Source organism: Lagopus muta, chromosome 1, assembly GCF_023343835.1.
Source record: "Lagopus muta isolate bLagMut1 chromosome 1, bLagMut1 primary, whole genome shotgun sequence".
NCBI lineage: Eukaryota > Metazoa > Chordata > Aves > Galliformes > Phasianidae > Lagopus > Lagopus muta.
The window spans coordinates 25548714-25574289 of NC_064433.1; the positions used below are offsets into that span (position 1 = coordinate 25548714).

A 25576-nucleotide genomic window follows, 5' to 3' on the forward strand; every position below is an offset into this window, starting at 1 on the left:
GCACAACATATTCCACACCATTTAAGAACTATCTCAGGTTCTCTCCTCATATTAATCATTTCTACTTAATTTAAAATTTACCAGACACCTCACCATTGAGAAATATTCCAGTTTAAATATTTGACTTGAGTTGCTCATCTTTTGTTTAATGACCAACTTTTTATAAGGATATAAAACAGTGTTTAAAATGTAGTTTGGTTCCCTCTTTCTGAATAGACTCCCACTATTACTTTTTACCAACTAGTTTCATTGAAAGGTTCCCAGCGTTACAGGTAATGTAAAGTCCATTAGGTCAGGCTCTTCATAGCATGACATGCAGTAAATTACAAGTGCTTCAAGCAGCTCAGTGAATTACAGTTCATCACTTTGAAAGGTTCCCACTACAAGACTACAGATATCAGATCTGGCAGTTAGGATCCAATTAACACTTTGGTCAGAATAATCAGATTGCATGTGTAAGACTTGTATAATTCGTTTATTGCTTCCATGCATCTTCTGTCTGTAGGTAAATTTGTTGCTGTTATTTCAAAGCTTGGAATCAGTATTTCACTTGCCTTTAGGTTATATTTCAAGTGCTTTTGCAGTGCAGTGATGAACTCTCCCTGTTCCAGCAATTTAGATCACTTGTCCTGTAGATATTACTGCTTGAGAAATGGTTTGTTTCTGGTAGTTTTGTTTTGTATTCTTACCATGCCATTATATGTCTAGAAAAAAATTGCTAGCAATTTTTACTAAGCACATTTTACTTAGTGTAACAGAGACAGTTTGCTCGAATGTGATCATTCTGAATCTAATGTAACACCCAGAGACACTGTAAATGACATAGGCATTGACATTTACATGTGTACTGTCATGCAAAACCATTTCCTGCTACACTGGATATAATACAATAACTGAATGAAAAAAACATTCTGGTTTTGTGATACCATTTTTCAAGCCATGGTCAGCGTACATAAAGGTTCTTCAGGATAAACCTCATCAGTGCAGAGTAATGGATTTCAAATTCTGTATTCTTACCTAGTGCTTTTCAGCAAATTGCACTTCCAAGTCTTACAGGCAGTTAGATTCCTTGGAAAGAACTCAGCTTGCCCAGTGTCCCACCTCTTCCATGAGAGGGCAGGAATGAACAGAAATACAAATACTGCAAGTCTGAAATGCAGAAACCTGTGAACTGGATAAGCCAAAAGCTCACAGACTACTACCACTCCGCCATGTTGTATTTCATAGCTCAAAAAATTCCAGCTGTGTTTAATATACAGTGTTTTTGTTCCCCTCTGATAATCCAGCCCATGCAAAAGTCAGGCATACAAAAGTTTATGTTTAACTCACATACACAACAACTTATACTCAGGCTCCTCATCGATATATGAATTTTAAATACGACAGGAGCAAGAAATAAATCAGAAACTCAAACGTATTCCCCATTTTTAAACTGTTTCAAGAGCAAACATCTAAAGCTTTAAGGATTCAAGATGTGAGTAATGGGATATGAAGCTCTAGGTCACTGGTACAAATTTGCCCCTGATCAATGACATCCAGGAATTACTGCTAGCTGAAACTATTTGATGGCCAATAATAATTCCTAGTTTCAGACAAGATTCTAATGAGCTATAGTCCTCATAAAAAATTACCATCATAATGAACTACAAGACTTACAGAAAGCTCAAGGACTGTGTGGCTTACAGTCTAAACTATTGTTCTGAAAGCACTGCACTATCTGCCACATGGAGAACTGGATCTATCTGCATTGTTTCCCTGCTAAAGGAAGACGCTAGCATGTACACTGTCTGCAGCCAGGTACATCACAGCATGCAGCTTTAACAGTTCAATTTAGGAGGAGTTATCTATCTACTATTTATATAGTTAAGAGAAAAGCTTCTTTAGACGGCAACTCAAATGGAATAAATTGAGCTCTGCTCTGAATTTTGAATTGTTTTGTGTGAGAGCTTCCTCCCCATGAATCATGCAAGGAACTTCTAAATTTAGGCATGTGACATTAGGTGATGAGAGTATTTCATTTACTCTCTGACACAGAACATAGCATTGGTGCGCTGCTGAATCCCACAGAAGCGAAGAAGCAGAGGACTACACATGCTCAGCCATTCAGAACCAGTAAAATTATTATCAGAGTGCAAGTGGACTGTTCTCAGTAAATATATACCACAGTTAAAAAGCTTTTTTAAAATCTTATACAGATGTTTGAGTAAATCAGCATACTGTGCTAAATTATGGGATAATTTCTATTATTGATACATACAAGGCAGCCTTTGAAATTTTCAGAAATACTGATTTTGGCTGACATAAGGTTCTATTGTTGTGTGTGGATTTTATTTTATTTTATTTTATTTTTGTTTTGTTTTGTTTTGTTTTTTGTTATCTGGAAGGGATTTAATTTGATATTGTAAATTTCTAATAAAATTCACCCAAGCCAACTTAAATATTCCTTCTCCAAATTCCCAAAGCAAACCCTACCTTGAGTTACCTCAATTACAGCAGCTCATAAACATTTTCTGTATTTGCATTTTTGTTATCCTGTAAAACATGCAATAGGCTGAAGGCTCTCTGAGAAGTGGATTATTGCACTGATCTCCTCTAAGGGTCTGTGTTTTAAGGGAAAGTAAAGACTAGCCAGTAGAAATCTCTTTCGAAGAGCCACAAAACAATTTGTCTTTTGCCCTCTTCCAGCTTAAAGCAGAGGAGTGTCAAGCAATTCTTCTTGCAGATAGAAAATAGAGACAACTCCACCTATCTGAAGATAGTCATTAAATAGTAAAGACAAAAAGATACAAATTCAGAAAACAATTCAGCCCAACACAGAAAACAATTCAGCCCAACACAGTTTTGAATATTTAAAATCCCAACTATCAGTGCGATGCCCTCTTTTTGCTAACTAGCTAGCAGACCTCAGGTGACCAAAAGCAACAGTTTCTACTAGGTCTAAAAAAATGGGGCAGTAAATCAGGGTCTAATGTGTAATATGAAGATTGTGATTATTGGAATATACGTAACCAACACCCATGTGGTACGATTTTCCAAGCTGGACAATAGCCAATCCAGAGCCCCATTTCAGCATTTATAATTACAAGCATGCAGGAAGAAACCACTGAATTCAACAACCTCAGCAGAAATTGATATAAATATGTTCAAGAGTGAAAATGCCCTTTTACAAGCGCTAGCCTGTTGATTCTGGCAGCCCTGCATGACACAGGACACAGGAGCACCAAAAGCCTTCAATCACCCTGGCCTTCAAGATGTAGAAAAGACACTGAGCAAACTTCACTTGTAGAATGCTCAGTTTTTCTGAGGAAGGTGAAGACAGGGTGGAGGAGACAGGGCTTTCTCCAGTTACTCTTTGTGCTCATGTAGTTTGGCCACACACAGTTATATGCCTGATTTGCACATTAGCTTGCTTTCCCTTGCTTTTCCCCTTACCTTGGGATCAATTAGATGTTAAGAAATAAAAATAATTATTTTAACAGAATACTCAAAAACATATTTTTACTAGCCTTTAAATTTATTTTTTACTTTTTCATCATCAAACAACCATATGACTGTCACCAGAAGCAAAATAACTCTGTATCTGAACAAGTGGCAGATGACAACTTTCATCTCCAGCTCACACTGTGCTCCCCAGGCAAAAACTGCAGCCAGTACACGGGATACTGAACTCTATTCCTTGTCACTACTGCACATCAGACATAAGAACCCACTAAAGGACAGTTTCACATAGAAAGATAAGAGATCTGGATCATCATGATTTGGGTATCAATGCCACCTTGAGTGGGACATCAATGATTTCAGTTCCACATTGTCCCTCTTCCTCCTTGGCAGTAACCAACTCATTTTGACCTCTGAGATTGTCAGTCCCTGCCCAGCTTTGGCCATCAATTAAAACAAAGCAAGAAAACAGCAAATAACACTGTCAAGGGAAGCCATAACCAGAACAACAAAGCACTTGTCTAGCCATACAACTTATACATCTCATTTTGGAAATCTTTAACTTTCTACAGCAATTTCAAAATAGCTCTTCGTTAAAATTTGAAAAACAGTGCTGTGGAGTAGAGAGTAATTTGTCAGCACTTTTATTGTTTATGTGTCTTCAGGGTGTATGATGGAAAGGCAAGGTTTCTTGGACAGGAGGAAAACGGATGAATTCATCCTTAGTGAATTAATGCATGGGCTTTACACTTCATTTCTAAGACGTTGTTCCAGTAAAAAATCATACACAGGATATTTTAAAAGGAAAAGAAATGACCCAATGCAAAACATTTTGAGTAGGGTTTGTGTGTTTTAACAGTTGTGTGGATGCATTTTACAAAAATTATCTCAAAAGATCTGGAGAAGAGTACGAAGCCTTGGAAAGCACATTCCCTTGTGAACGTGAGCAATGACTGTCAAGTAGACAGCTAAGATAATTCTTATTGTTTATTTGCTATACAGCAGACAGAACAGCCCAGATCCTGCTGATACTTTTAATACTGTCAAGGCCACAATGTGTTTCAACACAACAATAGAACAGTTTTCACCAGAAAAAACACAAACTCGAACACCAGTCTGAAAAAATGTTCTAAACATGATTAGTGCCATGGCAGCGTCATCTGCAGTGGTAACACACTGACAAGGGACTGCTGTAAAGCTATTTTATCCTGAGCTATCATTCCGCTCAAAAAATGTAACAGACATTTTGCAACCTTAACTCCAGCTGAGGGGGACGGCACTCCACAAGGCTCCTTGTAAGGTCTCACATGAGCTACTGTACTACTGTATCCTGCAGAAACCCTAGCATTACTTCATTCAGATGAAAATTCTCAAAATTTGCCAGAACCCCACATCTGATGTCTGTATACATATCAGGTATTATGTACTGATCATCTCCTATTCACTTTCTCATTCATTTCTTGCAAAAATATGTGCTTTGCATAGGCATTTACAACTGCATGTGCACCTGATTTTCCTTTCATTTGAATGCTCTGGTCAACTGGAGCCCACTGAGGTATTTCATGTTCTCATGATGCATCATATGAATGTGAGAAATCTGTTCTATATAAAATACAACTAACCTTGCATACAAAATACACATTTTTGCATGTCTTATACCATTTTGCTATCTATCATGCATACATACAAGTGTGTTATCTGCATGACAAATTCAGTGTTTGAGAACTGCAGTCAGGCCTGTCCTGGTGTACATAATGAATTTTCTGTCTCTGATATTTTATGGCATCGTGTGGCACTTTGGTAAGAGATACCATGGGTATTATTAACTTCAGTAATTTTTAGCCTAATTCTTGAGTAAGCAGTACAGAATTACAGAACAGTAACTCAATTTTTTTGGTTAACTTTAATAAAGAAATATTGTGTCAGTGAATAAACTGCTTATGAACATCAGAAGAATTGAAAAAGCAAAATGACATCCAAAAGGAAGCACCAACCAAACCACGAGTTTGTCACAGCAAAACCTCTCTCTCTTTACCTCGCACTAACTCATACAGCTGATGTATCTCAGCCTAACAAAAAACTTATTGGAATAATCATTTTAATAATTTCATAGTATCTTATCATGAACAAGTTGACTCTTATACCAGGTTTGTGTTGAACAGTTTTAAGCATCTGACTGACACGTCTGCTTGCCCTGGGCACTTCCTCCAGGCAGCAAAAGACATTATGAAAAGCTGGGAACTGATCCAGTTCAAGTCAAATCAGCGCTGGCGATACCTATCTCTCTTTTCTACTACACACAAAGGTGAGACTCTGATTCGATCAGGCATATCAAAGTTGAATGCCTTTAGGATAGGTAGGATGAATCTGGACTGTTTAGTAGTCCATTTGGAAGGTCGCAGAGCTCCTAGGTGAAAGTGGCAGTAAAATAGAAAACTAACTTCTCAGTTCCTTGTTCTGTGCACCAGGTATTGCTTGCTAAGCTTAGAAGATCCAAATCAGTAATCCTGTTAGTGCAGATACATCCTAAAAGTATAAGGAGACTTTGCAAATAAACTGGAGGAAATAAAAGCCAAGAACAGGTCTAAAAGAAGCCAAAGCCGATGGTTTCAGCAGCAGGACATTTCTGCTAGCTTGGTCATTCCCACCAGACTTGGGACTGGTCCCTGATCCAAAATGCTCAAAACAGTGCAAAGAAGCTTTCTTCTACCTGCTCTTTTACCCAAATAGACTTCCATCAGCAGTCTTGGGAGACTGCCAACTCACAGAATATATTTAAACATTTTCCACTTACTGAAATGTCACCTCCTTCATTAGACACAGGTGAGTGTCTCTGTCCTTTCACTGTCTTTCTATGTCACCTGCCAATGACTTTTTGTTCAAGACTATGGAAACACCATATTCGGTCTCCTCAGTCTCTTTTTTTAGCTTACATTAATGCCCACATTTGTAACCAAATTAAGAAGCATCACTTAAGAGATAAGGAAAATTTACAGCTATCTTTCAAAACCATGGAGCGCTCTCTTCAGCCACTGCTCAGATCTGAAGATCTGAAATCTTCCCATCTCTTCACTTTGTGAGCACAGTGTCTGAAGCAAGGCATCTGTTTCTGCAAAGTACTAAAACCACAGAAAATAAGCCTGAGTCCCATCATATTGAAAAGCATGGCAAAGAAATTTATGTATCTCCAACGGGAGCCAAATTTAGTACTGGTACAGCATGTGATATTCACAAATTGCCTCACTGGAACACACAATCTCATACAAGCACATACAATGGAATAACTGAAGGAGAAGTAATGATGGAAAATTAGTGATACACTTCTTTAGAAACAAGTTCCAAGTACAAATTTTCTTAATACACACACACACAAAAATTAAAAGACTCAATTTCAGTAAAAGGTTTACTAAAGTAGAGCTGAGAAACATGTATTTTTTGAAAAGTTTAGAACTTCCAGTGCAAAAAGTATTAAAATTACTTTCTTTTATCATTTTAATAACAATGTCTGATTTGTCAAAATAACAGTTAAAAAGTCTATAAATATCTGTTCAGGGATTATTCCAATTGCATGAAAAACTCTAGTGGAGAAATGACACAGAATATAGAACTATCATCACACATTTGCATATAAAAGGCTGTTTAAAACTGATGGGCACATAAACAGAAAATACATGCTACAAAATTAGTCATTTTAAGGATGGATCTTTAAATAAAATGGCAGAGTACTTTCATTTTAGCTAAAGATGAATCACAATAATGGGGTAGCATCTAGGAACACATCTTCTCCAGTGTTGTGTACCTGTAATAGTTTGATCATTGCAATGTTTGACCATATCCTCATTAACTTACCTGAAAATATTTTACATATTACTTCAATAATGTATTTTTGTTAAGCATGTAGCTACATATTTATTAAATAAAAGTATTATTTTTCCTTTCACAAGAAGATGAGAACTGTGATTTACTACATATGGGAGACTGACAGAAAAACATATACAGCACCCTCATGGCTACCAAAAAGTATGCAAATTTTTGAAGTTCTTATGATGCAACATTTGCAGAGAAATGAGCAGCTCTTACAAGCTCACCAAGAGACAACATTGTTTTGGGCCTCCAAGATCTTTCATTCAGAAACAGAAGCCGCAAACTTCAAGCTGAGTCCCACACAGAACAAACACTGAATTTAAAGTGGTGCACACCATAAAAAAAGGATATTGGAAAAACAAGGAATCAAACAAAAATAAACAAAAAAGCAATTCTATGTTCCCTTCCAATCATAACTGAGCACACGGACAAGGGCCAAAACCACATTCTAGAGTCCGGCTGGTCTGAAGTGTTGGTTAACTGACAGAGATTCTGTCTTTTCTCTTAATTGTTCCGCTTTGGGTAACTACTGGCTCCTGGTTTAGGAAGTGCACAGACCTATGTGAATAATATAATTCTGTACAAACTCCTATTTGCCTCTTGTTTTTTATGTAAAATTGGGAATTTCCAAAGAAACTACCAAGAGATTGTCCAAATAAAATTCAGATTTTTATTCTGAGATTAAAAGATGTAGCTTCTTTGTTTTGAATTACTCATAAAAACAAACCAAACAAGCCTGTGTACACTAAATATGCATATAGGAATAATTACTGTAACCACTGATTAGCTATCTAATTTGAATTTCATTTCATGAGAAGAAATAAGGTAAAATAAAAATACTTCTTCTCAAAAGCATTATTACGCTAACTGCAGAACAAAATGACAGAGAACAACTTGGCAAGTGAGCAAAATCAATCTATCTTCAAAACAGAATAAATTGTTTCATTTGTGTCAGATGTTTGCCCAAAACAGCTTTGCAAACTTCAAGCAAGGGAGATTCCACAACACCTCCAGCTATTCCAACGCTCTGCTTTGCTTACTTTCCAGAATTTATTTGACACCTGATTTCCTTTGCATCAATTAAAGACAATTATTGTTTGTAGACAAGTCCCTACTAGTATGAAAATCTCATGATTATGCAGTGATGCAATTTACTGTCAAAATGAACAGTCTGTAATAGTAAAGACAAATAATTTTCAATGCTACTCTGCTATTAAATTCTCGCTAAATATTAAATAAAGTTTCATCCTCTATTTTTATGCCTGCCTATAACTCTCAGAAACATAAGAAACTATCTGTTTCTACCTAAAGATCGGATCCACCTCTGAAAACAGTTCCGAGCTGAAATTGGCTTTGGCTTTGCTACCAAGAGCAACAGCAACAACAACTGGTTGCCATAGAGTTGCCACAGCAAATGAAGGCCTGGAAGAAGAAAGTCTGGAAGTACTTCTTTAAATACACTATCACCTACATTATTGTTTCGACTAAAGGCAGTATTACAGTTCGCTTGGACGCAGTGGTCACGATACTCATCATAAGAAAAAAAATAAGCATTGCTGTTTATGATTTACCAGAGCTTCCACAGCTCTTCAAATCTAGAAAACATCGAGATCTGCCTTTAACTTGAAATGAATGACTGAAAAATTATTTTCCTTCCAGAAAGCAATTTCAGAGCTACAGTTTCAGAAACCAAAAATAGAAACACAGCTAACGTGCTACAGGATTGCTTCTCTCTTGCTCACAGATGCCGAAAAATAGTCCAATTCAAAGCTATAAAAAATCAGAAATAATCATGACCATGAAAAGGAACTTCTTTGATCCACGAGCAATTCTAAAAGGCTAAAAATATCGTTATTTTTTCATATGCAGATTTTCTTTTCCTTTACAATCAAAATTTTAGAATAGAAAATTATAAAATATTAGTGAGGAAATTTCAAAATGAAAGTTCTGTTTTGAGATAAAACTCACATTGACATTATCCATCTTCAACAGGTTGGTATTAAAAATGTGATGAAAAATGTCAAAATGCTTCATTTTTGTCAACATCTTTTTTTTTTTTTAAAATATAAAATTAATGGAATAAATTCCAGACTGTTTTAGCAGTGAGAAGTAATAATTAAAAGGACTGTAAATGTTAATAAAGCTCTGGTATTTACTGTCTGAGGAATTATATTGATGCTGTTAAAATATTTCTCTTTTTGTGTTGTTACTCTGGCCTTTCAGAGGGGTAGTTCTTTATTGTGACAAACCGTACAGAGGCCAAAATATCAGTTTACAAAACTTGTAAAGAAACTCCTTATTTCATTTGAGGAGTGTCATGTGCATTCACATCACGTTGCATGTCACAAGGGCTACAAGGAATTTCAAGGAGAAGAAAATACGAGATCTGAATGGTCAACTCAGAGATTAAAAACAAGAGTTGAGGACAATTACCTAACTTGTTAACAAAGGCTATCTTTATTTTCTCTATAAACCTAATGAAGGCTATGCAAATATTAAACAGTGGTAACAAACATAAGGAAATTAAAGCAAAATTTACCTAAAGAAGGAAGGAAAATGCATTTAGGCCATACGGGTAATTAGAGAAGGAACCATTCTGTTGGAACGCTCATGTTTAGAGAGCTGCTGAAGGAGTTAGGAGTTAGATGTGTGTGCACACATCTTTCTATCTGTTTCTTCTTAGCAGTTATAACCCAGTCATCATTGGGAGCTTCTGAATGGCAAACTCATTAAAGAGGCTAAAGCCATATTCTCACTAAGTTTTGCTTCATATAAGACATCCTGAAGTACTTTTTAAGGCAAATAAATTTTGAAGGAAATCAAAACATATCTCCCAATTTAAGATGGAAAGGTAGAGAGAAATGAATGATTACAATCTCTCCATTACTTTGCAGGTGATGGTATGACACATGGTTTTTGGAAATGAACTCAGAGGGAGCTCTGGGTGCACAGACCTTTGACAAAACTATCTCCCTAACTCCCATCTTACACTGACCATGTGGACTTCACCGAGCATGGAACATTAAAAAGAAAAAGACTGCAGGCTATAAAACTTTACATTTGCAGTAAGGTATACTGCAGGGATGCACTTCAGTTCCTTATTAAATGTCTAACATTTCTCTGCCTTCTATACACAGGATGCAGACAATTACAAAGAACCCTCACTAGGTACCTTTGTTACTTCAATTTCACTACAAACCCTCAGAGATAGTTCACACTTTTTACTATGGAGCACAAATGCCTCTTACTTGCACTAACAAGACATTTGGAAACATGACTGTCTGAAAATTCCTAGAAGTCTAAAGTTTGTATCACATACAAAGTAATGTATCTGTTTGGTGAAATGGATTACCAGATCTGGATTTCTGAGCAGCTGGCTTTTGAGTATCTTAAAACATTTTACAACAGGCTTTTTGTATCATACAACCTCTAACCATGCTCCACCACACTCTCTTTGACATATATTTACACATTGCTTTCTGCTGTATTTCACAGTCTTTGTTTAACACACTGAAGTGCTAAATAATGAGATATTGAAGCTTCACTGTTGCACTCAGCCAAATGTTAAGCACACTATATGTTACAGCAGCAACAACAACAACAACAACAACAAAGTTTGGGTCTCTCTACACAGCTCAAAAATAATTGGAAGAACTAAATAAATAATAAAACCAGGAAATAAAACATATTTTAGCTGTCCATTATCTTGGGAATATTGTTTTAACAAGACATATAGAATCACATTATCATTCTATTATTTCAATAAGCTTGATGTTGTTACAAGACTGAGACAGTTATCAAAGCAGAGGATCATTCTCCTACAGAAGGATCACATCACTTAATGGGATAGAGATGTCACATAAACTACAGTGACAAATAGATAGCAAAATACAGGACTGAGCTTGTAGCAGTAATGATTTTATGTTAGCATACATGGCTTCATCAACATAACTGATATTTGACGTGAATACAGATATATCTGGTTTTGAAACTGATACCATTATAATGCTTATTCCACAAAATCCCTCACAAATTCATCTTTTATTGTATTCTCACACACTTTTAAAATGGGTGCATTTTTCCTATTGTCTGCGGTTTCAGTGATTTCTCATCGACTCAGATGTAATGATGAGTTTAAGAAAACCTTCTTTTAAAATTAATTGAACATTTATGGTAAATATTATAAAACTTCTATCATTGAGGACATTCCGTTCTCAAGGTTTGCAAGTTTTTGCAACTAAACTTGGGTACTCAAAGAAATCTGAGGAATTATTCTTCAAGGCCCAGTACATTCCTGCTGTTTCTTAGTAACTATGAGCCAAACAAACACTTCTTACATCATATAGTCTTAGTAAAAAAGAGTAGGTTCTGGACATGCAATTTATTTTACAGCTTGCTTTCTGGGCGCGGCTAATGCAGTGACCACCATCCCACCTACGCTGCAAACTGAAGTTTGAGACATACTGAGATCTGAGATATTCACAAACTGCTTTCTCTACGTTTTACCTTTAGACATACTGCATCCTGCTGTAGATGATTTGGTGGCACATTCATTATGAAGATATTAAAATAAATGCATAGTTGCAAGAAGATCTGAGTTTTCATAATTTTGGAGCTGACTCTGGTTTTGCAGGTAAAACAAGACTTCCCCTTACATATATCTGGATGACATGTTCGTAAGAGGCACAGATGGAGGCAGCTTCACTTCTGCTAGCTTTAGCTACTGCACATGCGTTGCTTTCTTTTCATGTAGTTCATTACAGACACACACATTATTGTTGTTATTGACACCACATTAAGAGCGCAAGTTGCGTTTGAACAACCACCTGAGACCACATAAAGATACGATTTTAACTACAGTGCTACCAGGCAAACACAACCTATCCATGTAAAGAAAAACATAAGACTTTAAAGTGTGTCATGCATAGTTATGTTTATGAACAAACAGAAGATGGAAGGGTGACGTGGTTATTCAACAGGTCAGGGAAGTTACTTTATTCTCAAGCGGTGAATCCAGGCAAAGGTCAGTTCAGGAATAAATGCCAAACAATACCTACATTCAGGTATCACTTCTAGGTTACTACTAAATGCCAGCTTCATAAGGCTATCAGCACACACAATTTTCCAAATGGATAATCCTATTTTTATTTTCTTCTGTTTGAATTAGGATCATAGAGCAGTCACTATTTCAGCAACATAACAGCTGCTGAAAAAACACTGATTTCAACAGTACCTGCTGAATTTCTTATTCCTCAGAAATCCACACTGCAGACACTCCCATCCTTCTTTATTCCATAGTTCTGGAAGTTGTTACCCAGACACTATGTGTGATGCATAAACTTTCCCAGCTTCAACAGCAGACTTAGGCAATAGCTAAATTTGGGGAATGGATTACTACGATCTGACTTGAAGCAGAACTGAAATGGTAAAGCTGATTGAAGAAGATAAACCTTTTACTGGAAATATATTTTCTGAATTCTCCAGTATTTCACCTTCAGTGTTAGCCAAAATAAGATTATATGACCAAAGACTTTGTATTACTTCTTTCTTTGCAGATTATCATGTTTGATCATGAAAACTATTGCAAGCTGTAACAGCTAAAACAAAATTTGCACGGCCATCTCAATGGTATTTCCATGCACATGATGAGTCTGATCCTGTGATGCTTGAAAACCAAGGAGTACCAGTTGGTTGTTTCACTGCTACTTTCAGACAATTCTGCTACTTGGCACACAATAGAAGTGTTGCCAGGAATGCTGTCTACACCCTGAGTGAAAAACAAAGTTCCAAAGGTGAATGTGAGGGACAGAAACTATAGAAATGATGAAAAAATTCACTTACATTTATCCAAGATGTCTGTCGCTATTAGTGTTGAAACTCTGCTATGGGCTGAGGTCACAAGACCCTGTAAGCTGAAATAGAGAAGCTTCAGCTGAGGGTAACTGAAGCTGCAGCACATTAAAATACATATTAGGGTTAGAAGTACTGATTGGAGTTTTAATTTCTTGATCTATTTTTCCCGAGGTAAGAAAAGTGACCTCTACTTTTTGGTCATTTTTCAATTCTGGAGGGAATCGACTTTCAGTATTACGAGTATCATCTACCTCATTAAAAGTGTTTATGTATGTTATATACAGTACATTGTATGATAGTATGATGCTTCCATTGGCATGAGTTTGGAGTTGCCACATTATTCATAGATGGGGAAACTACACGTAATTTATGCAGATTCTCCCAAACAAAACTAGAATAAACCCTTATACAACATCACATCATCATGTATGTAGCAAATGTATATAAAGGAAAAGCTAAAATATTTTAAAATGTGTTTAAAATATTTAAAATGTGTTAAAATTCATCACGGAGATTTTTTTCCTTAATTTGCTTTTTAACTAAAATTTAAGTCTGGGGAGTCTGATAACTTTTACATAGAATAAACTTAGAAATACTAGAATAACTTCAAAATTATTTCTGAATGCATCTTAGTACTGCAGTTTGAAAATCTATTGCATCTTAGTCTCCCAGGGTTTAACAAGTGTGCGATCTACAAGGCAGGAGGAATCTTCTCTTAACCAGTGATATAAAGATCCTACTGCTGGCTTCAGCACAATGCAGAATTTGTCAATTTGTCACTAATTTTGGATTGAATGTTCCCCCTTCTGGCTCACATTTCATTGTATTTTTGGGAAGAGAACTGACATGCAAGAGCTAAAAAAAATAGGAGAAAACAGAAAGTATTACCCTAGAAAATCAGCGTTAAGAGTGGAGTTCAGAACAACAGAAGGAAACAGACTGGTAAATTCACTGAGAAAAGTGCATTACAAACAGCACTGCCATTTATTATTTGTACTTGTATTGCACATGACATCTGCTAATGTAAATAAGTACTGAGAATCACAGCATCATAGAACAGCTCAGTTTGGAAGGGACCTCAAAAGACCACCGGGTCCAGCAATTCATGGGAAAAGCAAGCCTAGATGAGATTATCTAGCACCCTGTCCAATTGCATCTTGAAAATCTCAAGTGATGGGGGTCCTACCAGATCCCTGGGGAGGCTGTTCCCAGGAACGATTGTTTATACTTAAAAAGTTTATTTTTCATATGAAGACAAAATCCTTCCCTGTGCAATGATACTTGTTGCCCTTTGTCCTCTCCCTATGGCTTCCAGTGAAAAGTGAGCCTCTGTACATACACACGTATAAGCAAACACGTGCAATACACAAACAGATTCTTAGACCGTACGCAAATCTGTATCTGATAATAAGAAAAACAATTCCAAGAGCAGAAGGAGTGCAATGAAATCCAAACTACAGAAATTCTGAATAACAAGAAAAGCACAGAATAGTATATACAGATGAGGGAATTCTGAGATAGCAAAAGTACACTGAAGGGTAGAATCTCCATGCAAGGTTAAAAAACGAAACTGGCGTAATATCATATGGACATTTACTTAGTTTTTTGTGCAATCGTAATGAGATTGATAGTAGGTGAAAATAATGGGTAAAAACTAAGAAACTATCAGGATACTGTAATACTTTGTCATACTCAAACAGTGTGAATCATTAAGAAATCCAGGGAAACTGTTCCATGCTATAGATTTTTTCATTTTTTTATTTTTTAAATAACTCAAGAATCCATCAGAATCCTACCAAAAAAGGTAGTCAAAAATATCATTCAAAAGATCAGCAAAGAAGATAATGTGATTCCAAAAGAAATCAGTTACGGACGAAAAAATAGGCAAAACTTTCCTGCCAAACAAACAAACAAACAAAAACAATGTTGCATTTTATTTTCTTTCAGTAGAAAAATATAGCAGGATGTTGTTCAAACTATGAGTCTAACTCAGCAGGAGAGGAGAAGTGGTGGCTAAAGTATCCATAATGGAACACTAAACACAGACCTGAGAACTAGTCTGAAGGTTCATGAATGCATGTAAGCTCAAACTGAATGACTATTTTCCAGTCTTGATGGGATAGATAGATGCCACATTGCCATATACCAGCTGGAATTAGTTGCTCTCCTTCCCCAGATGAGAAACATTAACAAAAAATAACAAATTGAAGTTGAATTTATTATTCTCACCATGACTGGTCTAACAATTCATTCAGTCTAAACACTGTATGTTAGACGATGTAGAATGTAGTCTGATATGCTCAATGTGGGAAGAGGAAAAGCTCTGTCGACAGTGAGTTCATATTGTTTCATAAGCAGTAATTTATTAGGAAGGAAATTAAAAAAAAAAAAAAAAAAGAGATAGGGGGACATTGCTATGTCCAACACATAAAGCCAATGCTAAAGACAGTCCATGTGAATTTGAGGTTAACTACACAATCGAATGATAAAAATAGGAATTTCTGCCATGCATTTTATTAAATCACAATTAGATATCCAAATCTATCTCTTAAAAGTGTGCTGACTATGCCCTGACAACAATGTGTTGACCAGAAGTGCCTTGTTTATGAATGGTGACGAGGCTCTCAAGCCTAACTGTTACAGTGAATGGCTGGGACACCGTGTAACCACCGAATGTTCAGTGAAATAAATCCCCCTTCCAACACACCAATTAACAAAGTTCCCTCTGGTACGCGCCCCATGCAGTCACTTGTATTTATGTTAAACAGATGTAAAAACAGACTACTCTGTACTGACTTCATAAATTCAGCCTGTATCAGCTAGATGCAATGCCCTAAATCTTACTCCAGATGAACAGCAGAATAAAAACAGCATTCACTTTAGTTTTTATTCAAATATGAATGAAGACTGCTGCTGAAAGCCTCAATCATTTCATTCCATCCCAGGACAAACACACCTTGCAGCCAAACAGCCTATACCCTACCTGAAGAAACAAACAACCCTCAAATTCCCTTCCCTCCCTTCAGTTTTGAAGAAAAACTCTCTTGAATAAAATGAAAAAAAAAAAAAAAATCTTACAACCTACACATGTCCACACACTCACCAATACAGACAGAAGAAACAGCCAAGCAATTTTAGGTCCTAACATGCATATTAAAAAAAACTATCGAAAAAATCTGACATTTTGGGAAGTCAGATACTCACAAGACTGGCTTTTATAGCCATAGCTACATAATTCATGTTTTGAATATAGTTCCACAAGTAGAAAATACTAAATAAATGCTTTATATTGTGTAATAGTTCAGTACAAACTTTTCAAATATTATATACCCTTCAGATATATACAGATTATGAGATTAGATGTGACAGTAAGACTGGCCTCGTTAGAGATACACATGACAAACTTAGCCAGCCAGCAAAGGTAACAATCACCATTTTGATAATCAATTTCAGAATTGAATTGAATTTCCAGAAATGACTTGAATGAAAATTAGTTCACAGAAGAATGGGGATTAGTACAGTATTTTACATTAATTACTTGGATAAAAATGAAATAAAATACAATTTTAAAAGAGGAAACTATAGTATTTTGTAAATATTTACAGATTAATTCAAATTTATCAACTACTGAAATTAATCAAAAAGCAGACTGACGGCACCTCACGCAACACTTATGGTGATCACCATAAATCCAGACATTGTATCAGATTTCATCAGATAGAGGTCATATTTTAAATGAAGCTAGAATTTATTATGCATTATTCATCCATCTGAAAATATTACATGTTGGGACAACTTTTTATAGTTTATTACCATAGCACATTACAAAATGCATTTGCAAAATAAATGTTTAACCGATGATTCTATGACAAGTCGTTTCAAAGCATATTATAAGATGCAAATATTGTTAAAATACGCCTGCATGTTTAATGCATGAATTACAGTCATCAGACGTGGTATGAATTGTCACAAAATTTAACAAATGATAGTAAGATATTTATAAATGGCATCTAAACATAAAATGTGCACTGAGAAGTAAATGGTACTAAAATAAATCCTTGTATGAAGGCTCTTTTTTCCCTTGTCTCTCTTTCTACAGAACAAACCAAGTGAGGTGATTTCATGGCTTGGATCCCTCTAAGCAACGTCCAAGATAAACTCTTCTCACCAAGCTTCCAAGGCAGCCAGAAACTTCACTCTTCAAAAGCTTTCCAGAATAAAATCACAGATAGTTATCTATCTGCTAGACAGCATGGATTAGCTTTAACAGCACTTTCAAACTGTTTCTTATGAAGAATTAAACTGTGCTGGATAAATCTGAGAGTTTACTTCTGCAAACATATTATCTGAGGAGGCAAACTGTTGAAATTCTTCATGACAATTCTTTGCTCATCAGAAAAATCAACTTCAACACATAGAGAAGAGCCTTATCTTTCAAATACTGCTCATTAGATCAGCAATATTCAGTTTACATACACTGATCTACATGAGCCTTTTATTACTAGTATTTAAAATTTAACACCATAAAGAAAAATGTTGATGAGAGAAATGGTATTTATGTTTTTTAGCATTTGTGCATAACAGAGAGCTGTCATCAAAATACTTCTTAGTCAATTACCGAAACTAACTGGTCTGCTTGAAGGAGAAATTCATATCCATCCCATTCGTAAGAGTCAGACTGCGAGGCTGACAAGATCCTAAAGTAAAGAACAGTCCTCACTTCCAAATTCAGATGACTGGAAAAAAGAACAGACTGAATGAGTGAGAATGAGGGTGACTAAAGAGAGATACCACAGTCACGTCCTGTCAGCTTTTGTGCAGATCTGTGAGTATGTGAAATCATTCATAATTACAATACAGAACTTTAATGATTTCACTGTAACTGAGTAATGTTATAAACCTACTTTAAATGTGCCAGGTTTCAGTTGCTGAAGAAGTTGATCTCCAACTTCTGAAGCACTGTCAAAGAGCATTAGCTGGATCTGAGATGTCTGATCTTGTGATAGGAATGTTGACATTGTTCTGTCTCTTAATTTTCTCTGAAGTTAAGCACGATTAGGTACTGAAGCAGGACCTCAGGGCAGTAAAAAAGGAAGTAAAGTAATAATTTTGAGAGAATGTGCAAGAAAAAAAATTACACAGCTTTAAAAATAAACTGGACAAATTCATAGATGAGAAAACTCTATTTTATGCTTTTGAAAAGGAAGTATTCTGAAGCTTCACACTTCTTGGAGAATGTAAAAGAGAAAGATCTCAACTTTTCACCCTGCCTTGCCATTCCACCTTCCCCAGCCTATGTAACACACCTGGGTTGGGCAGCTGCACATACATGTAGCAGGAGCTGGTTTGGCATCACCGCTCCTGTACTCCGTGGGACTTAAACAATGTTTTCAGAAGCCTGGATAAGGTGCTATGAGATGTGGCATCTCAGAGGATGCACGCATTACCTGCCTGAAGTTTACACTTTCTGTGGCTTATGTGAGAGCGGTCTTTGAGGGAAGCGCAGATGAATGCGCATCTGAGGAACCTGCCTAAGGAATGCTCTTACCTTCTGATCTGCGGTGCTGCAAAACACTTTCAGTGGCTCATTATATAGTTTCATTTGGGAGAAGAAAAAAGATACTGGCACTCTAAAAACAAAATTATTTATTTTCCGAATATTTCCTGACAAAGGCCTGCTTTGCACATTCAAGCCTTCTTTTTTTGGTACCTATGGTAACCGTTTTCAATGTTACACTTTTTCTCTATCATAAAATGGCCTGGGTTGAAGAGGACCTCAAAGATCATCTAGTTTCAATCCCCCTGCTACGTGCAGGGCCTCCAGCCACTAGAACAGGATGCCCAGACCCACATCCAGGATGGCCTTGAATGCCTCCAAGGATGGGGCATCCACAACCTCCTTGGGCAACCTGTTCCACTGCATCACCACCCTCTGTGTGAGGAACTTCCTGCTAATACCTAACCTAAACCTCCCGCCTCAGTTTAAAACCATTCCCCCTTTTAAGGTCATATTCCCGTTTTAAAAGATCAGTCTTATGTTTATAAAACTTACACAGCAAAGCCTGGGTTGGAAAAACTCAAAAACCACTCTTCTATTTTCCTTATACCTCCAAACCATCTTGCTCAGCAAAGCATCCAGTAAACTTGTGGCTGACTACTTATTTTTCCTTGAAATCCCTCATGTGCAAGTTCCTGCAGAAAACGATCATTTCTTCAGCTTTTCCAAATATAAATGAACCCAGCAAACTGGTAAAGCACAACAGGCTCTGAAGACAATCTTCAGCCATTCCTGTGTACATGTCTTGCTTACTAAAGATGTGACCATCCTGGTAGAACGCTCAGCACACTGATAAAACTAGCTGTCCCATAGTCAAAGTGAAGGCCAAGAGGATACTGCTTGGAAGTGTGGAAAATGCTATGCAGGACACTCCCCATCCTTCCTGCAATGGCATTGCTCCTTGCTTTATTGACACTACTGGAAATACTGTTTAACCTGCCTTGTAAGTGTAGACAAGTTTCAGCTGGTTAAAAAACATAGAACAACAGAGATCAAAAACACAAGAAAGAAAGTGTCCTACAGTAAAGTGAGATTGGAAAAAGATAGTAAAAATATAACTGCAATAAGAAAATTTGTAATAAATAGTATCTCCTTATCATATGTTATTTTTTTCCCCCGAGAGTTAGATGACAAATCCTTCAAAAATTAACATACTTTGCAAGTATGCTTAATACGGGAAGCAGCCTTACTGGTACCTTCAGCCATTGTGCAATTCCAAATGCAGGAAATGATTAATGACAAACAAACAGTAACTTTTTACACACATTTCCATCACTGCCATTGCAGCCCTCTTTGTTTATCTCTGTGGCAGAATGATTCAACAGAAACAAAGAAGCCACTGATTTATAGACAAATTAAGTCAATTTCAACACACTCTAGTCAAGTCGAATATCTTAAGTCCTAAAGGACTGCATTTATTAACGAGAATTCTTATGTGAATAAATATCAACAGGCTTTAAAAGTAGACGAAATCTGATGAGAATATGTCCTCTTTCAAAAATTAGCACTTTGGTTTTTTTTATCTTGATTTTTCCCCCAATCTACCTTACATTATTTATGGACATTTAAAAAAGTTTTCCTTGTTTCATGATGTACTTGGCAGTTCATGCTGGTCACACACGTTAGGAAAAGGCCCACTACTCTTAACACGTTCTCTCGTATAGTTTTCAAGGCTTCAGATAATAGCACACAAGGCATCAAAGAAGTACAACTGAAAATGTGCCACATTCATGACAAGCAGAGACACTACAATGAGCTCTGCCTATAGTTCAGCATATTTATGGATGGTATAAGCACTCTATTTTACATGAATTCTATCACTCTGGAAATATTCAACATTTTGTATTCAATTTCCAGAAATCCTGCTTTTACATACTTGCATGTGGCTTTATGTGCAGCTTCTGCTATATTTTTTGTTCTTTTGGTAGTTTGTTTCTCACCCACACATTTATTAACAAGCTCTAGTAAGAAACGTATGGGTAATCACAACTTCTAGAGCATGGAAGGGAGAATGGTCCAAAGATTCTCCCTCTAAAATGGACACCTCTAAAATGGTCCGAAGACCTACAGGATCATCCCCCTGGTACTCAGCTCTGGTGAGGTCACACCTGGAGTACTTCGTTCAGTTTTGGGCTCCTCATTACAAGAAAGAAACTGACTCCCTGAAACGCGTGCAGAGAAGGGCAACGAAGCTGGTAAAGGCTCTGGAGCACAAGTCTTATGGGATTGTTCAGTCTGGAGAAGGCTCAAGGAAGACCTTACTACTTCCTACAACTATCTGAAAGGAGATTGTGGTGAAGCTGTTGGGGTTGCAGAACCACCTAGAATCACAGAATCAAAGGGGTTGGAAGAGATCTCAAGAGATCATTAAGTTCAAACCCCAGGGTTGGCCCCTTTTTCCGTGTAAGTAGTGATATGAGAGGGAATGGCCTCAGGTTGTGCCAGGGAAGACTCAGGTTGGGTATTAGGAAAAAATTCTCTGAAAAAAATAGTAAGGTACTGGAATGGACTGCCCAGGGAAGTGGTGGAGTCACTGTTTCTGGACATATTCAAGAAATGTTTAGATATGGCACTAAGCAACCTGGCTTAAAGGGAAAAATATTGGTGGTAGGTGGACAGGTGGATTAGATGATCTTGGAGGTCTTTTCTAACATTTGTGATTCTATGATCCTAAAGAGTGTCCTCGATGGTATGAGTTGGGTGTTTGGTAAACTTGAGAGATTTCTGTAGCTGAATAAATTTTATTTGAAGAAGGAAGTGTTTCAGATCCTAAAATCAGAGGCAGTTCAAGGAAAGGAGCTGGTTTAAGAAATTTAGTAAGACTTCATGTCAAGGTCTGACAAAAAATGTTATATTGTCATGAAAACAACAGGTTATTCATGGAAATTGCAAAGCACTGTTGTAGTTTTCTCAAAGAACAGGACAGTAGAGGAGATTTGGAGACTCCATACTTAATGTCCCTCCTGATCTGAACATCACAGGGTTGCTATGGACTGCATCCAAAAGATCTTGGCATTCATCTTTCAGGGTCCTGACCTAGCCTATCTGCAATTAGTCTGATGAGATTTACACATTTAGACAGGAACAGAAGACCTTCTGTGGAGGAAAATCCAGTTTACGCATGAACACTGGCTATTGTAGTCCCAGGATATAAAGAAAAGAAACAAAACAGAAGCAAAGAATCAGTATCTGGGGAGTCTGTGATATGATTTCTGCTTTGAAAAGGTCAATCAAAAAATATTCTTCATAGACATGTACTTCAAGCCTAGAGACAGAATGGGAAACTTGGGGTATGACGGGAAGTCCCATGCTTTCATGCACTAAAAAAGAATCCCAACAAAATCTCAATTTAGGCAAGTGAACAGGACACATTTTTGGCAGGAATTCTGCAGACACCAAAGCAGCTGATCCAAGAAGAAGAGCTTCAGCTCATCAAATGTAACAGTTTTCTATGCAATAACAAGTGCTATAACAAGTGGCAAGTGCTCCAGTGCTCCAGAAATACGAGTAACGAAGACTAATAAAGTCTAGAATCAGCAAACAAACAAAACAGAAAGAACTGAGAGATCAAGTCTAAAGAAGAAAGCACTATGAAAATAAGCAAAACATGAAAAAAAAAACCTCTACGGATAATTCACAAAAATGTTCCCACATACATGCATATATTAAAAAGATCGCTCATTTGTCTGTACAAATACAGATTTCTGTTGTTTAGGTAATTGATTTGGGTAAATAACCTGCTAACATGTTCTTTAGGAACTAAAAATCCATCAGTTTTTCAAATGGCAAGTTTGTTTTGTCTGCTCAAGATTTAGGGAACAAAGAAATTTAACAGACATTATGGGGAAATCTTTTTCTTCCTCAAGTAAGAAATTATCAGCATTATTAATAATTTCTGTTAATATTTTTTAGAAACCTAAAACCTAAACCTAAAAATCATTTCCAATTAAAACAAATTTTACATACTAAAAATATTACCCTGTTTTTGAAATAATAGCCTGCTGATAAAAACTATTACATATAGCAGACTCATACAGATATATATGAATGGGGATGAAACCACATTCCCCTGTGGCTTTCAAAGTACAGCTTTACTAGGAGTTACACACAGACACAATATATGGTCTGAAATAGTGGGAGTGCATAATGGAAGTATCTGTGGAGACACAGAAAAAAAGAAATGATCCTTCTTCAGGCAATTGAACAGCATTTTTATATTAAAATGAAACATCCCAAATTCAGCATAATTTCATGAGATCATACTTCAAACTAAAAATGGTATTATGATATTTTGTCAGCACACTTCTCAATTTTCATATATCTAGGATTACGTTTCCTTGTTTCAATTGTACTGTACAGTGAGAAAGGATTTCTGTGTCTGCTCACAAGGAGACAGTAGTGTGTCCCTTCTCACAACCTGTGATTAAACTACTTTTTAACAATCAGTGCAAACAGTTAAATTATCAATGCAAGCAGTTAAATTACTCGCACAATATGTATCATATTAATCAATACTGTCTTTCTTCTACCACCATGACATTCACTACTTGTCATTCCACATTCCTCTGGAGGGCCACAAAGTCACCTCAAATCTTGATAAGGCTAAATAAGTTTTTGGGTCAACTTGAAATTTTGACATATACCATATAATTCAGGCCTTTTTCCAGATCATTAATAAATATATTAAACAATGCCTTCTAATGTACAGGTCAGTGGCAGACAGAAATGTTAACCTTTTGCCATTCTGAAAATTGACAATTTATTCCCACTCTATCTTCTGTCTCTTAGCATGTTTCCAACTTATGACGGAACTTTAACTTTAACCCAGAACTATTCAGTTATTTTAATAATCTCTTGAAAAAGACTGTGTCAAAGGCATTTTCAATGTCCTTGTGAATCATATCCCTTGATATTACTTTAAAAACAAATTTATTTTGGAGATCAAGAATACTGAAATTCTCAGTAATGCAGCAGAGATGTGCGTGCTCTGCAAAGTCAGTAAACTTTGAGGCCAGCGAAGACGACCACAATTTGTCTCCCAGAAAGGTCAGAGCACCAAAAACTTCCAGCTGAATCAGTAATGCAGAAAAATTAATTATAAGGCCTTATTTTATCCTGTTAGAATGCAGCACTTCAATGCACATGGTAAGTCACAAAGGCTGATGAAAGACTCTGAGGCAGCAGCAGCAGCATGGGCAGTACCAAAGATGTGCAAAGGCTCCCACATAGCTGACCAGGAACAAACTGCAGGCACTCCACAAACACGGTGTTAAATAACTGTCCTGTATAAGACAAATGATGACAGTGACAGACTGATAGGAAATACCTGTCATGATAGAAGGCAATATATGTGGCTAAGCCTTCTATACATCAACTGGAGAAGTCTGAATGATTGACTTGGAGGAGGATAATGAGGTACCCTGCAATCATTACAGACAGCACAGGAGAAAGTACAATAGGGCTTATCTGAAAATCTAAAAGTAGGAAATTAATGGCTCATTTTTTTTCTACTTTACGAAGAATAATTGGTATCATGAAGTCAGTCTGTGAAGGATTATAAAACTAAAAACAAACTGCCTGTACTTGATGCTTTGAAGGAGAACTGGGGAAAGATACAGAGAGAGATGTTAGGGAAATAATCTGTGCAGAACAGTGGCAGCGAGGAGACGAGATGACATTTGTCATGTGCTGAAAAGAGGCCAGCTGTAGTAACTGAAATGTGGGGAACTTGTATCAGAGTTTCGGCTTTGCACACAGCTTGAGAATCTGTACCTTACTATGGATGAGAGGACTAAAAATGATACCCAGATAAATGATGTGAGTTGTTTATGCTCCAAGCTTAAAAAATGACAATGATAGAGAAAGGGAAGCAGAGGATGGATTATTCCTATTGGCTTTAAAGACCTCTGGCAGCCAAAAATTGACATCAGAAATATGGGGAGAGCTTTATTTGTTCTTTTTTACCATGATATATGTTATCCAGTGTGCAAATCACAAAGATGATGATTAAATTTCTCATTTAGATGAACTGCAGTAAAGATTGTCTGAATTAGAAGGATATAAAGAAAACCAGCAAAGTGTACAATGTAACGAGAACAACTCCATACTGAGCAAAGTATACATACTGACCTTACAGATTTGTGCAAAGTAGATGAAATCAATGCAGAAGAAGTCAATGAAAGAAAGCAGCAACTTCAAGTATGAACTTTTTATCAAATTTGTCAGTTTTGATCATAAAATCAATTTTATTTTCTCACGTAGCTTTGCCCATCAATTTGCTTTTCACAGTAGAAGTCATTCAATTTTTTTGAAAATCATAAAAAAAATCCAGTGTAAGTGTACAGTTGGCAAAATCTGTTGCTATTAGTGGCACTGTAGTTCAGCAAAAGGTGGCTGATAAGAAGTGAGAGGTTTTGCTGTATCCAGGATGTCCTTAAACACTTGTTGTGAAAAGTTACTTTCAGTTAAAACTTATGTACAGGCCAGGTATGAAAAAACACCAAGTTTTGTTCTTGCAGGTATGAAGCGTTAGTCTCTCAGACAAAAGGAGGAAGTTGCCAGTGATCTCTGAAGCTAAAGTTCTCTCCATAATTACAAAAGAACCAACAATTTCTGCAAGAAATGCAATTTCAATGTCCCCAGGACAGGTGCTGATTTGCAGTATATATGTACTGGTGTGATTATGGATCTCGTAAGTTGTTTGATGCAACCTAACAATACACGCTCACTTCTGTGTACACAGGTATTTAAACACCTATCAAACAGATCATTAGCATCCTGCCTAGTGGTCAAAATACAGAAACTTTTATGAGTGGGAAATAAATTACCAATTTTTGGAGAGTCTAGGGCAGTGCTTATCTATTT

At 36.5% G+C, this 25576-nt stretch overlaps 1 protein-coding gene across 13 annotated transcripts in view; it reads right to left on the reverse strand.

Moving 5' to 3' along the window:
- The window catches only part of FOXP2 (forkhead box P2), a 408488-nt gene that overhangs the window by 70909 nt on the left and 312003 nt on the right, over nucleotides 1-25576 (reverse strand). Inside the window, exon 2 of one of the 13 annotated variants that reach the window (XM_048942690.1) lies at nucleotides 13144-13214. The exons of the other annotated variants lie outside the window; for them this stretch is intronic. The gene's annotated coding sequence lies outside the window, so the exon portion shown is untranslated. The remainder of the gene's footprint in view (nucleotides 1-13143; nucleotides 13215-25576) is intronic. 13 annotated transcript variants of the gene reach the window in all.